The sequence below is a fragment of the Bombyx mori genome, chromosome 10, assembly GCF_030269925.1.
Source record: "Bombyx mori chromosome 10, ASM3026992v2".
NCBI lineage: Eukaryota > Metazoa > Arthropoda > Insecta > Lepidoptera > Bombycidae > Bombyx > Bombyx mori.
The window spans coordinates 4,333,535-4,349,332 of record NC_085116.1 but is presented as its reverse complement, the minus strand read 5'-3'; the positions used below and the strand labels follow the sequence as shown (position 1 = coordinate 4,349,332).

Below are 15,798 nucleotides of genomic sequence, written 5' to 3'. Positions count from 1 at the left end.
TACTGATCTTCGGGCTTAAAGCGGGTGCTTTATTAATGCTCTGTCGTAATTCACACAACGTTTTATTTTATTTTCCTGTACGCCTGCAAGTTTATTACGCTGGTAATCTCCATTCTTCCAGCGTCACGAACTATTTATATACACGCCTTATTTAGATGTTTCTTAACGTCTCCGCTTAATATCTATCGTTGCTGCATTAAACCCAGGTTTTGGGTCACTCAGAGCCGTAAAAGGATGTGATTTATTTTACTTTCACAATCAAGAACATACAGGTTCTTGTATTAGATTATTCTGTGGTGGCCTGGTCGATGTCAATAGCTAGAAATTTTATTGAATGTGGCTGTTGGAATATGTTAGTTAGAAAGAGATGTGACAAGATTGATTGTGAGCCGGTCAATAACGTGCGAGGGGCGCACTTCAAAAGAGTCGAGGGTGATTGACATCTCGAGTTTCAATTATTGACGTAACGCAGACCTATCAAATAGTTTCGGGATAATTTTGAAGGTTCAAGTTTTCCTCAATGTTTACTTTGGATAACTTTGATAATAATCTGCGTGTTTTTGCCGTGAAACAGCAATGCGTATTGCGAAAATAAAAGAAGTAGCAATTACCATACCATACTTTTGTATTTGTAGATCTACACGTACTTAATAAATTTTTTCGACTTTGTTTTTTTTTTGAGTAAAAGCAGATATGTAGATTGGAAAAATATGGCATTAGTCATCGGGCTAAAATTTTGCAATTTATAAGTTGAACGTACAGACAATAGATAACGGGGGGTCACGTAGTAAGATGATGTAAGCTATGATTTCCTGCCGGCTTTGGAAGTACAGTGCTCGCTGCGAGCGTGTGGCGCGTACTTGCCTGTTAATTAGCCTCGCTGACGTCATCCGTGGGGAGCGTGGCTCTGACCAGCCATAATTATCGGATGATTTCGTGCGGAAACGACAACGACCGACGCTTTCTCTGCTGTACTGCAACCACAATCCGCGGCGGCTATGAAACAGGTGCCCTTCAAGGTCGGCATCGAACAGCTGATCTTTTAATCTAAAATCGAAGATGAAAACCTGCTCAGTTTGAATTACAATTATCACAGACTAGCGGCCCGCTCCGGCTCCGCTCGGGACTTTAACAAAAATTTCAACGATATTTGACGTTGTTTTATTTTTATAAATAAAATAATACTTATTGCGGCATAACTATAATAGAATAAGACATATGCTGTCGCCACACTTTTTGTAAATAATAATGTGTTCTATAAAGTCGTAGTACATTATTTTATTTTATCATCAATAGTTTTCGCAGCGATGTAAAGAATATTTTAGGTAATTTTTTTACACCTTGGGTTATATTATTGGAGTTTTTGTAAGGATCCCTAATTTTTTTTCAAAAAATATTGTAGCCTATGTTATTCGGGAATAGTGTAGCTTCCAAACAGTGAAAGAATTTTTCAAATCGGTTCTGTAGTCTCGGAGCCTATTCAATACAAACAAACAAACAAATCTTTCCTCTTTATAATATTAGTATAGAAGTATAGATTAGTATAGATAATAAATTTAATTGTTATTACAAAATTCACAATGATGGAAACATTCGGTATGGTGTGATTGTGAAAGAGCTGAAATCTTCAAATCACCGATCTCTATTGATAAAATAGGCGGTGCTGAGTCGCGTCGTTGAGCGTGACTCATCTTAATAGCTGCAATCATCGCGGCGAGTGTTGCGACCACCGATGCCACGGAAGAAACGTGCCACGTGCCTCTAGATTCAGTGACTGTAACATAATAATTAATATTTAATCCTACACAGAAACAAATAAATTGTAGAGAATGTACATGTAAATACTTCAAGAATGTTCTGAAATACAACGGATATCGGTGTTGGCTATTGGTTTCGGCTCATTGTCGTCCAAATTTTGCAACAGTTGAAGGTCATTTCTAATTGTTAGGTTGATGCAATTCTATGCCTGTACGACCGAATCAAGGAAATTGTTTTTATTCACTAGATAATGAGGTCGGACAATATTGTAAGAAATGAAACAAAAAGTCTATCGTTGGTACGACTGACTAACCGCTAATTGCGTGAAAATCTAGCACTTGCAGTAATGGTATCATTTGAATTTCTAGGAAACCTCTAAATGCAAAGTGGTCAAAGTGGTTTCTAAAAAAGTAAATTACAAACTCGTACTCTGCATGTTCGTTCCCCGTTTAATTTTTTATTAAATTTAAATGTTATTATTTGTGGCTGGCATATAGTCTGAAGAAGAGCGATTCGTGAGTCATGTTGCTATTTAAATGCCAAGCGGTCTGTGAAAGGTCCAAAACTTGTTGCACTAAATACCGTCACGATTTTGATTTAAGATGTCCTAAAAATATCGCCACGTAATGTTCTATGTTTTTATTTTGGATGTCACCGTTATGGAAAACAATAAGTCGTTTAGAGGCAGTCAGCCCTTAGATGTTTGTTAATTCTAATAGCGTTTCTGGCATCCGTTGAGTAAGCAATCCTTATTATCAAAAAAATGTTGCTTCTGCAATTATTAAATAAAATAAATAAAATAAAAAATACTTTTATTCCTTGCATTTATAGCAAAAAAAAAATACACTATTAATATGCATGAAAAATCATTCACATTTTAAATTTATTATCCAATATTCAAAATAATTTTTAATTGAATCTTGATTATGTTTTTTGGTTATGTAATTATTACCATACCGAATGTATTGGAATCGTTCCCGAAAACGAAGACAGGTGGCGATGCTGATAATTATCATGAGCACTAAACGATTTCGATTGAATGTTTTAGCTTACGAGTTTTTTTTTTATTTTTTTTTATTGCCTTTGTAGGCAGACGGGCATGCGGCCCACCTGATGGTAAGTGGTTACCGTCGCCCATGGACTTCAGCAATGCCAGGGGCAGAGCCAAGCCGCTGCCTACCGCAAATGGCATGAGAATGATGGAATGAGAAAGGCGTTCACGTTACTTTGAAAGCGCATGTTCATATTTAAAAATTACAGTATATATTTATACTTACTGAAGTAAAATAAATTCTTGTTTAGAAATATTCATGTTCTACATTTAACAACCTGTGACTCAACCTAATATGACGTAGTTTTTAACCGACTCCAAGAGGAGGTTTCCGTGTCGGGCCGTATGTTTTTAGACAAAATTTAAGTACAGTAACAAATACCTAATAACAGTAATTAAATTTTGTATTTGATTAGACTCAATTAAATATTATGTAACATATATTTCTTATACACATACGTACTATTTCTATATATATAATACTTCTCTAGTTCAGTGTGCATAATAGGCTGGTGACATTTCAGAAATAGGTATTGGTATTTCGGTACGCGGTAATGATTGGAATGCGCAAATTTCGAAGCAGTTTATAAGCGTAATGCTTGTGTCATGTTCTAAAAACGATCTCAAAATATTTTTCCCTCTTTACTATTCATAGGTAGTATGAAATAATATAGTATGAAATATTCACTTATGTAACAAATATATTATGTATCAATGAAAGTGAACAATGGAAAACGTTGTAAATGCTACACAAAAAACAAAAATGAGTGTTTAAATCTTTTAAACGTGTTTCGTTAACGTCACGAGACGATTTCAACACAGTTGAACAATAAAACTTTTGATAAACAATAGACCGATAAAAATCACTTCATTGTGAGTTGAAACGGAACTAGAATCCGGAATGTATTAATTTTGTTACTAATACCACTTGATCTTCGAAGATAAGCTTTGTTTGTAACAAAAAAAAATCTCTGCTTTTGCATGTCGTTATAATATATCCGAGCGAATGGAGACTATATTTCATTTGATGCTGGTACTATAGGAAAGTTTTATGGCGTAGCACTGTGGCCTGCTTCTTTTATTTAAATAATACAAACAAATAACTTTACCATTATACATTTTACATTTTTGCTGATTGTATATATTGTAAATCACGACTGGTAGCCACAACCATTCTGCCCTTGTCTGCTGTGAAGCGAATAATTAAGACTTCGACCATATGTCTTAACGTTCTGATGATACGGACCATCATAAGTTTTTAAAAACCTTTATCTCTGAACAGACACTCCAATTTTGTTCATTTGTATTTGTATGAAGTATTTATAAAGTACTCGTTTCTCGTGCCAGACTAAATAACGGTAAACTTGTTGCATCTTTGAAGTTATTTGTAACTTCTATAGTCCCCGGGCTGTATCGGCGCCGCAGCGGTGTTATCATGTTTCTCTCGTTACTGAAGCCTCCGCAATATTAGGTATATATGTATACGGGATAAGTTGCTTTGTCCACCCACGCTAAGTCGTTTTGCTATAAACCAATGCAGTGTTTGTGTAGGCTGTCCTGCAAATATTTTAAAATAAGTCATCGACCTCGTTGCGTTATTTCGTAAGCGTTATTGATATCTGTACACTTGCCGATATAGATTAGTATTACAGTCAAAATCTGTTATAACGACATCGAAGGGACTGCTCATATTCAGTCGTAAAAACCGATAGTCGTAACAACCGATGATGCTTAATGTGTATCGTGCAAGTACAAACAAATCGATAGGGAATTATTGGAAAAATATATTTATTCAACTATGTACATTTTGTTTATTACACATAAGTATAATGCATATTATTTTCTGTGAGCATAAAATCTGTAATTTTGGTCTGTTTGGAACACTTCTGTTGTGCATAGATATTTTGTAATTCACGTTGGATTTTAATTAACGTATCGTCATTGCTCTTTCCAAATGGTTGAAATTGTCGAGTGTGATACACGATATTCCTTTGCTAAGTCTTTGTTTGAAATTCCGCTGTCTAGCTTGGATATAATACGCGATTTTTCATCAATATTAATTTGTTTGTAACTACTAATACTACTACTAATACTTGTTGTAACTCCACAAAGTTTTGGTGCGTCTTGTGTATAGATAAGTAACAAACTAACTGAAGAGATATAAAGAAGCGGGCTTTGACTCTACTGCATGCACGTGTTTTGTTTCTAAGAATTAGAAAAGACCCTACACTAAACTAAATCCTATTGTTTTCTTTCCTGATTTTAATAGCCATTGAAGACAAATGTGGATACCTATTCAAATTGTTTACAATACAGCTTAGCCGGTCGTTCTAACAGATCTAATTCTCCGAAATATTAGTTAAATGTGGTCGTTTTATAAGGTATGTCGTTATAAGCAATGTCGTATAAAGCAATGTTTTTAATAAGGCGGTCATATAGCATTCAGCCGGGACCTTTGTTCTAGGTTATTATAACCGGCATGTTGTTCTAAACGATGTCGCAGTAAACGGTTTTGACTGTATTTATGAATTTTACCAAAAAAGTTTTGAACAGTATTCCTTTTAATAATAATTATTTAATTTTTGATCGTATCATAATATTATTTAATCGCCACTATGTGTTCGAAGGGTCAGGAAATTATAGGTTAATAAAATTGAGGTAAAGATTATCTTAAAGGATTTTCGTTTAATTAATTTAATTTTATTATTGTTTCGGCAAATGGGTTTCATTTTCTTATTAATTTTCTTTAGTATATCGAATAAATTAAAATACGCTTGCGTTTTCCATAAAGAGTGTAATAAATGGAATAAGTAAAAACAATGATAGACATAAGTGATACAATGACATTAATCATACATAAAAAATATAAAATTATTTATTGAGGCTTAATGTTTATCGCGCGTACAATTATTGTATCGTAAACTTTGGTGAGATGTGTCTACGTCGAGGATTTTTGATATCACGATTTGACTTCAAAAAGTATTATATTACGGACAAACTCCATGGGTACTCAAGCAACGCATAAAAAATAAACAAAATTATAATATATTTTCTCAGATCAAAAGATAGGCACGTTTAAATAAATACAAGGAATATTTAAGTTGGACAGTTGCGATTACAGAAAAGGTTCGCGATTTAAATAGAAGAGAATGAGTTTCACGACCTAAACAGGTTCCTGTTGCAAGCTGGCTTAACGCCTACACGTTCGACATCCTCGTCTGTACAGCTTTAAAATCAAGAATTATTTTTAGAAATTTATATAACGTGTATATAACGAAGTGTGAAAGTAGCAAAAATATAGTAACCAAATAAAATGTTTTTCTTACGTAGTCCAATTTTGTAAGAATCGTGCGTCATGAAACTCTGAATCAACGGACAGTGGTGGGACCAAGTGATTCATTGTCGGCTGTTACAGTACGAGATGAGGGTTCTAGACTCTGTAACCATCTACCATATGAACTATTGTATTTATACGCGAAATAAGGTCTGTTCACATGCTCGGCAATTATTATAATTATTATCACCACTTATGTGAGACTGAAGTAGGAGTGGGTAATATCAGTTTTGCCGCATATCGAATCGTATCTATATATCGAGGATCAATATCGGATATTGAATCTATATATTTTCTGAATCTATATATTGATGGATGCTAGTAGATTTTCTCGATTCATGATATTTGAGATTTGAAACGATACGCTGATATAATATCGTAGTAGATATAGATTTAAGTCAACGTTATACGGTTGGTTTTCTGATATCAATTTATAATATGATCATAAAGTAATAAAAAGAACATGAAAATAAAAATATCAAAAAAACTTTCCTTCATGCTTTTACCAGGCTTAGGACTGGCTACATTATTTTCAGTTTTTAGTATTTTGTGTCTTAATTTAAAATTACAAAATATACCAAAAGAGTGTAGATTTCAAAAGTTTAATACAAACACAAGAAATAAACTCAATTATTTGGATTCAACTAAAAATAGAAAAATGTGTACTTTAAAAATCAAACACAAAAAACTTTTAAGTATTTATAAACACTTGTCCAAAAATTCTAGTTCAAGGTCAAAGCGCGTGAAATTAAATTCAACGATGCAAATAGGCTATACTGCATTCAAGTTAGGGTCGAAAGTTGAAACTTCTTTCCTTAATTGTATCCTGCTGATACGCTAAGAATAATTTACAGACATATGGACTTCAATATAAGGTTTACAATTGTATGGATAATGCCTGTTTCTGTTTCATTCATCACATGATATCCCTATCGTGCGCTCACTCACTCTGGCCGATTCGATACGAACCAAACGAATATTGCTGATATTCACGAATCGGTACGATATGCCGATGCGCATCACATCGAGCAATATCGTGTATCGGCTGATATCGAAATATAGATTTCGATTCACGAATCGGTACGATATGCCGATGCGCATCACATCGAGCAATATCGTGTATCGGCTGATATCGATATATAGATTTCGTGCGGGGCGATATCGGATTCAACGATATTGCTGCGATATATAGATATTGAATCTATATACGATTTATATCACCCACTCCTAGACTGAAGATGTCTGATAGAACATACAAGTGATGCCAATGTTGAAGTTTTGCGTTGGTATGCATAAGCGTAATATTATAGGTTTTACAGGTTTTATTATGAAACACTAGAGTCTGAAACAATAGAAATTAACTCTGCTTTCATTTAAGTATAACACCGAGTGCTGTATTATACTATCCAGGCAATTTTTAATCTGGTATATAAAATATTTCTTTCTGGATACAAGATAGAAGCCAACATTTAAGAAGTTGCTGAGTCGACAAAACTTTCGGTGATATTTGGTTGCTGGATTTTTGTTTCACATATTTAATACACAGGCATCGTGCAATGAGACTTGCTCCATTTATCGGTCCTTCCCTTTTTGGTCTGTTTTTTTTTTATGATTGAAAGATTACTGGTGGCCCGAAGACCTTTCCAGTTTCACTAGGACAGGTGGGCGAGCAAAGGCTCAGCCAGATTCCTTTTTGTGTATAACCTACTTAAAACTTTAGAACTCGGCTTTTATGTAGATATTTTCAAAATGTTCGATCTCTTGTAATAATAGTACTTTAAAGTTACGTTACGTTTAGGTTTGTTCTTATGGAACAAAAGAAAAATAAAGCAGAAGTAGATTTTATGAAAATGTTTTCTTCGAAACTTTCCTTAAAAGGCGTCGGTTACTCACAATGTACATTACCAGTTTGGTAACATTCGGTACAGAAAGTTTTTTTATGAAAGCGGCAGTGTTGCGCGCTGTTTCATAATGTATGCTCTACCAAATATAGGATAACGACAGTGTATATTTTGTAATTGCAATAAATTGTCCATGATTTAAACAGTTTCGCCTGCTTTTCAATGAATTGTATAATAATCATTGGTAAAGAAAGCGGAATTTGAATTTCGCAGCATATTATTTCCGTTGGCTCATCAATGTTTTAGTCCTGAACGTTCATGATATCTATTTCCAAACTTTCAAAGCCAGCAGCTCTATAAAATGTTTCCTTTGATGTCGGCGATTATGTCTCGCATTTTGTCATTTCCTTAAATTGTGAAAGTGAACCCCGCTGTAAATTCAATTATGGGTAATTATGATCTTTCTGCTTTGAACGAATTTTTGAAGTTTAACCATTGAAAGAGTCAAAGCATGTGCATCATTGGTCACTGTCATGTATGTCGCAAGCTTTTCACAAATTATGCCGGTCGTAATATATCTTGTACGTTAACGACATTTCTCGCAGAATGTACAGAAATAACCATCTCCCCACACCGCGAACGCCGCGATAATTCTGTCAGAGAACTTACCAATGCACTCTCCACTCCTGGAGACACCGATGCTATTTTATTTTAAATCGCCTTTTCGAACATCGTCAAGAAATTTTAGAATATATTGTGTATTTACGTCTACTTGTTTGAGGTGTGACGAGAGCGACTTTCTTTTGTAATTGAATAGCTACGACCGGTGTCTACTTCCAGATGTTTCTCTTTCTATATAACTTTCATTGGAATTCTATTAATTGGATAATGCAATCAATCAGAATCTGTTGATGCTAAGTATTATTTGTCACTGCTGTTGAAAAGTTATTGCACGTTTGAAATTCTAATAAAAATATACTACCTAATATACTCCAAATAACCTATTTTATGTTTTTATCTGTTTATGCGAACGAGCATCCTTTACGTGCTTTAATATTTTTAGGCTTAACTTAAAATGGTCTAAATAATTCCGCTAAGACGACCGGGGTCTTGAACTAAGAAATATAACCCTATTTTGTCATCCTTTGAAGTAGGCAAATTCAAATCATTCAATCCAAATTTAACGTAAGAACCGCAGAATTCACCTGATCACGTATTAATTAATAACAATTCAATTAACTATTTTCTACTTTATTTCGTCAATGAAAAATTGGATTGTTAGATATTGTACTACGCAATTAATCTTGGCGATATATTTTTTTGGTATGCATGTTCGATTTCACTTGGCCTCGGCCTCTTACATGCATCACGCACAAAACACGTTCGTTTAAAACAATCTGATAGATCAACATCAACTATACAATGTACAATGTAATTATTGTTTTGAAAAATTAGGATTATACCTCGAATTTCCATGAAAAACGAGGACGATGTAAGTATTAAAAATAATTGCCAGCAGACATAGTTAAAAGCTCGCTTATTCCCTTGGAAAGCAATATGAACTTAGCTATCTATCTTAGATAGTGATGCATCTGCGTTTGTTGTCCCAATTTGAAGTAAGTTCAATATATACCCCCTGTTTATGTTTCCGATTGACCATGTGTGAACGTCCAATGTTATTAAAACAGTCATAAGATTCTCACAGATTGTTTTTTTTTTGTCTGTAACTGCTGTCTGTAGATGAGAATTTTATATTGCTTACAATTATTTGTAATTGTGCTTTGTGACTGCAGTACATTTCAACTTGTTCAATTGTTTTATACAATCCATATTATACTTTACGTACATATAATAGATTGTGAATTCCACAAACAAGTTTACAGAAGTGACTAAATAGCCTTAATTTTCAATATAAATTTGTAAGACTTAATAAAAATACACATAATATACTAATGCATATTTCTGATAAAAAAACTACAGTTGAGTTTTGAGGTCTGCAATTACTTTTTCGTTTGGTGAACAATTAATATGCTCTTATTTTGTCACGCCTCATTGGGCAGACACATAATCGTGCTTCACTGGTTCGTGAAGGAATTATGTTCAAAATTAAGATACTTACATGCTCTACTTACAATCTTAGAGTATATCCTTTTAAACAAATTTAAAAGAGATACCAATTATGAAGAATTTACTTTACTGGTGGTAGGACCTCTTGTGAGTCCGCACGGGTAGGTATCACCACCCCGCCTATTTCTGCCGTGAAGCAGTAATGCGTTTCGGTTTGAAGGTCGAGGCAGCCCTTGTAACTATACTGAGACCTTAGAACTTATATCTCAAGGTGGGTGGCGCATTTACGTTGTAGATGTCTATGGGCTCCGGTAACCGCTTAACACCAGGTGGACTGTGAGCTCCCATCTAAGCAAAAAAAAAAAACGATTTAAACGTTAAGATTACGATTACAATCACAGCAATCATACAACGAGTTAGATGTCTAAGCTTCACGTGAATTGAACAATGGGAGATGACTAACTTATGGTCTGCATATGTGCGAAATCGTTTGCAAAGTTGGAGTCGGGAGATTGTTATTAATCGCGTCGTGTGTAAACAAGCCCGTATGTTCCTCCGGCGCCGCCGCGCCGCTGACTCACACAAACGCGATGTGGGCCGTCGCAGGGTATTGTGCCGTCTGTTGGTTGTTCTCATGTTATACGATTGTATGTAAAGAAGGCGCAGGCGGACGCCCTCCGACGCACAGCACACTCTTTAGAAATCTAACCTAGATTATCGAGATTGACCGATTTGTTAACCACATTAGGGTTGGACAGTTGGACAACGTGTAACACCTGCTGTTTGTGTGTGTGACACCTTTAAGTTATAAACGCCATCTGCGCCCAAAAAAATTGCTTCTTACTTTTAGCCTTGTGAAATAAAATCAAAATGTTTATTTATTTATTTAAATAAGCCAATACGAGGACTTTTATATAGCAATGAGTCTTCTGCTAGTTTGGAATGCCAGTTTCACCACTGAGGAGAATTGACAAGAAAATCAGTGCTTACTCTTTTTCAATAATAATACAAATATTGTAGGTATGCACATTACAATTATTATGTAAATAACTACATTTTTTTAATTAAAATATCAAATAAACATGACTTGAAATAGGTCTGCGTTACTGAGCACTGACCAATTATCCTTTCAGTGTTGTCGCTTAATTGAGCAAAATTTCAAAACACAAAATAAATATCATACACTGTCATATACATATTATAATATTTAAAAAAACATACTAAATAAAAATTTCATGAACAGGTAATGCTGATGTAGTCAGATATTTTAAATATCGCACTGACTAATAAACTTAAAACTTTATCAGGGCAAAACAAATTCTCAGTATGTACTAAGCTAATTTTTAACGAATGCGTTTTTTACACGACTGTCATAAACAGAATTTCTAAAGTATTGCGCTATATAGATTAATATTGACTATCAATCAGATAAAAAATAGCCATCAGGTAAATTAATTGAAAGTCGTTGTGGCCTAAAGGATAAGACGTTCGGTGCATTCGTATCTTGCGATGCACCGGTGTTCGAATCCTGCAAATAGGTACCAATTTTTCTAATGAAATACGTACGTATATTACAAATGTTCAAAATTGATTGCCACGGTGAAGGAATAACATCGTGTAATAAGGTACCACCACCCTGCCTGTTTCTGCCGTGAAGCAGTAACGCGTCTCGGTTTGAAAGGTGGGGCAGCCGTTGTACTGTAGAAACTGAGATCTTGGAATTTATATCTCAAGCTAGGTGGCGGAATTTAAGTTGAAGATGGCTATGCTTATCCACGCATCTAAGCCAAGATAGTTAATTAAAAAAAAAATTACACTCATTTGAAATATCTCATTTGTTTGTGAGGTATTATTCCTTTGCATAAATATTGTGTGATTATTGAAAAATCAGCCCTAAGTTTTAAATACAGTTATCTGTTAATCTTAAATTCTCCGCTGGAGCTCCTCACGATTTGTGTCGTGATGAGGACTCCTAAAGATTCACGAAAAGATAACTTCCGTCTGTTCTCTAGTGGGAAAACAAATGTTTAACTATTGTTTGAGTACTAAATACTAGACTTCTTCCACCGACATCATGCTGGCAAATAAATTGACACCAATTAATTAAACGAGATATTATATATAGTATTTTTGCAACTGCCCTATAGTGATATAATTAGCGCACCGATTTATACGGTTATAGATTTCATGTTGTACTTTCGAATAAATTGAATTTATGAACCCTAAGAACCTACACGAATACATGCATCGCTTACTCAATTTAAAATTCCAATCAATCATTTAAAAAAAAACAACTGCAAATGTTTAGTTGTTATTCATAACAAAAAATTTTTTTTTAACGTCTCGTTTCGAATTCCGACCTTGATTTGCCTTGATTACCGCTAAATAGGATTAGTTACATCCGTTCGTTGAAATGGCTCACGTGCCAGTTTGTTTGATATTGTCAGTGGTGTGACAAACGCCTTCCCTAAAGTGCCAACAGCGTCTGTATAAAGCGTTACATCAATCACACATAGAACACAAACTTACATTATACCAATACAAAACGAAAATGTCATGATATATGTATATTTATGTAGAGGTGCAGGTGTACATCTGGCTTCAAATAGTTTATTTTGTGGTCAGCCAGTTACAGAGAGTTGTTCATTCCTTCGATATCAAGCAAAAACCACTGAACCAATTTTTAAAAAACTTTAGAGCTTAAAATCTTCTGGCTAGGCTGAAAGTCATATTATTTTATCTCGGTATAATGAAAGAAGTTGCAGTTAAAATAAAACTTAAAACATAAACTACATTTTATCACAATCGAGATAAAATATAATACAAATGAAAAGCTAACTCGCAAGTAAAGCGTGCACTTAATGTAGACAGGCTCTTAGAGTAAAAAATTATAGTAGTATGTTTTAAACCACACCTACATTTTATGTAAAATAGATTTTACCCATTTTTTTTTTTTGCTTAGATGGGTGGACGAGCTCACGGCCCACCTGATGTTAAGTGGTTACCGGAGCCCATAGACATCTACAACGTAAATGCCGCCACCCATCTTGGGACATGAGTTGTAAGATCTCACTTAACAGTAAAACGGCTGCCCCGCCCTTCAAACCGAAACGCATTACTGCTTCACAGCAGAAATAGACAGGGTGGTGGCACCTACCCGTGCGGACTCACAAGACGTCCTACCACCAGTAATTACGCAAATTATAATTTTACGGGTTTGATTTTTGTTAGTGGAAGTGGTGAACATTTGTTAAGTACGTATTTCATTGGAAAAATTGGTACCTTTTTTTTTTTTTTTTTTTAACGCTGGGGAAATTGGAAAAATTGGTACCTGCCGGCGGGATTCCACCAATGCACCGCTACATACGAATGCACCGGACGTCTCATCCTTTAGACCACGGTGACTTCAAAATTTACTAATTGATTAGGTACTACTTCAAATCTATGAAGAAGTTATATTGCACTGTGATGTGCGGCGCATTTTCCCAGGCATTGCTGATGTCCATGGGCGTCGTTGACTACTCTCTAACAATGCTCAAATGACTATAAAAGTTACAAAATGTAAATAAGCGTGTAGAGAATTAGATAGTGACTCAAGGATTATGTAGCATGCAACATAAAATAGCATCAAATACCCTTGACCCGGCGTGGGAGGAGGACGTTTAACTTATTATTATCCAAGGGGTCAATAGCCGAGGAAGAAATCGGCTCTGCTAGGTTCCAAGCTACCGTAAGCTTTGACCTCCGCCAATCAAATTGTTTTTCTTGTTTATTAGGATGATTCGTGTGACGGTGCAAAGTGGACTCATCAAATTTACAACAAAAGTTGAATAATGTATGTTTAACGTGGCACTTAGTCCATTTTGTGTTATGTTTACCCAGCTGCTATGTTTATATTTATCCATCTTATTGTTTTTTGATATTACATTCTAATACACCAGTACAGTACGCAATAGACGATCTTAATGACGATTGTTTTTAATTAGAGGAAATATACTTGAAAATCTCAAGTTAACGTAATTCTCGATGACGTTTTATGATAATTTAATACATTTTTGCGGTAGGCAGCGGCTTGGCTCTGCCCCTGGCATTGCTGAAGTCCATGAGCGACGGTAACCACTCACCATCAGGTGGGCCGTATGCTCGTCTGCCTACAAGGGCAATAAAAAAAAAATGGGAAACGTATTTGAGAATATTATAGAAAATATTAATAAAAAAAGACGAAATTGTAATTTTCTTCTACGTGCTTGCACTTAGTAAAACACTTACCCACTGTGTTTCTCGCAGGATCTTCTCGATGCGTCACGATTCCGACCCGGTGGTAGATTCAGAGAAGCACTGATTCTGCTAGGGCCAGTGTTGACAATTAACTCAGGTTGAACCCGTGAGCTCAGTTAGGGGTCCGCGTGAAATTAGAATAGCCCCTTAGTCTACCAAAGAGTAAGTAGGAAATAAACAGTAAAGCACTTGACAACCTGTCAATTATTAGGTTATGCGAGAATAGAAAGAGGATTTAGCCCAAACGTTCTGTTAGCTTTCAAATTCTAATAAAACAGGAGACTGTCATAAAGATGAATTCGAATATAAATGAAAAGTGATTCACAGAAATTATTAAAGTACCAAAATGCCAACGTAAGCTAACAGTCAAATCGATACGACACAGACATATCGACTTCAGAATGAACCCCACGAAAGGACACGCCTCTAGAAACAGCACATCTTCTTCCACCATAAAAAAGGATACTACATCTACTAAAAATGCGTATACTAATGTGACACCTGAATTTTGGGCGAGTCGTTTAAATAAATATAAAAGACGATACGACCTTACCGGTATCGTGAGCCCACTAAGTTTCTCGCCGGATCTTCTCAGTGGGTCGCGTTTCCGATCCGGTGGTAGATCCTGCGAAGCACGGCTCTTGCTAGAGTTCGTGTTAGCAACATCGTCAAGCTTAAAGTTTTTTCTTGTATGAAAGTTTACAAGTAAATGAACACCTCTCAAGTTTTCGAGATATAACGTAACTTCACAACAAAGGAATAAAATTGTGTAAATAATCAAACCCCAATAAATTTATAAATTTGCTTAATTACCATTTAGGCGTATGGTCAGTCCGGGCAGGTTGGTTCCAGCCATCTGCTACAAACCGGTCTTGAAGGGTGAAACAGCTGACATGCAATACATTTTATACCTACTTTGACTTTTCTGATGTCTAGGCTCTGGTAACAACTTAACATCAGATGTGAGTCTGTTTGCCATCGCTGGCTAATAATCTCTGAAATTGTGGGCACCTAAATAAATGTTTTTTTTAATAATTATTCGTTTTCTTATACTATATCAATTGAATTCTATTTTGCAAAAAAATGTAATATCTTGCTATTTCTCACTCCTACGTTAAGTCCGTCATCAAATAGGAAGTCCAGTTTGTATGGAGTAATAAGTTAATCATAGCCCACGTTCGATTCGGAAATAACAAATTAATGTATGATAGGTTCCTGCAGGGACTTGCAGCGGGCACTGCGCCGCCGCCCGGCGCACCTAGTCGATACCAGAGATGCAATTATCTGCCTAGACCAGGGCTGCCAGTGTCATTCGTATTCGTAATATTCGTTTATTATTTACTAGCTTTAGCCCGTGACTCCGTCCGTGTGGAATAATTACTTGGGCATAACACTAAATTTTACCTCCACTTTATTTACGTAGAAACTGAAAGTATTTTTGAATTATAGAATGTTAAAGAGCTATTTAG

At 35.2% G+C, this 15,798-nt stretch overlaps 1 protein-coding gene and 1 long non-coding RNA gene across 2 annotated transcripts in view; one reads left to right on the top strand and one right to left on the bottom strand.

The window, feature by feature from the left end:
- LOC101737962 (protein piccolo) overlaps positions 1–15,798 on the top strand; it is an 86,804-nt gene that overhangs the window by 45,911 nt on the left and 25,095 nt on the right. The window lies entirely within an intron of this gene.
- On the bottom strand, positions 1,539–14,878 carry LOC134199464 (uncharacterized). The gene is made up of 2 exons (XR_009973972.1): positions 14,321–14,878; positions 1,539–1,774 (listed from the first exon to the last, which is right to left on the bottom strand). It is a non-coding gene; the product is annotated as an uncharacterized LOC134199464 (long non-coding RNA).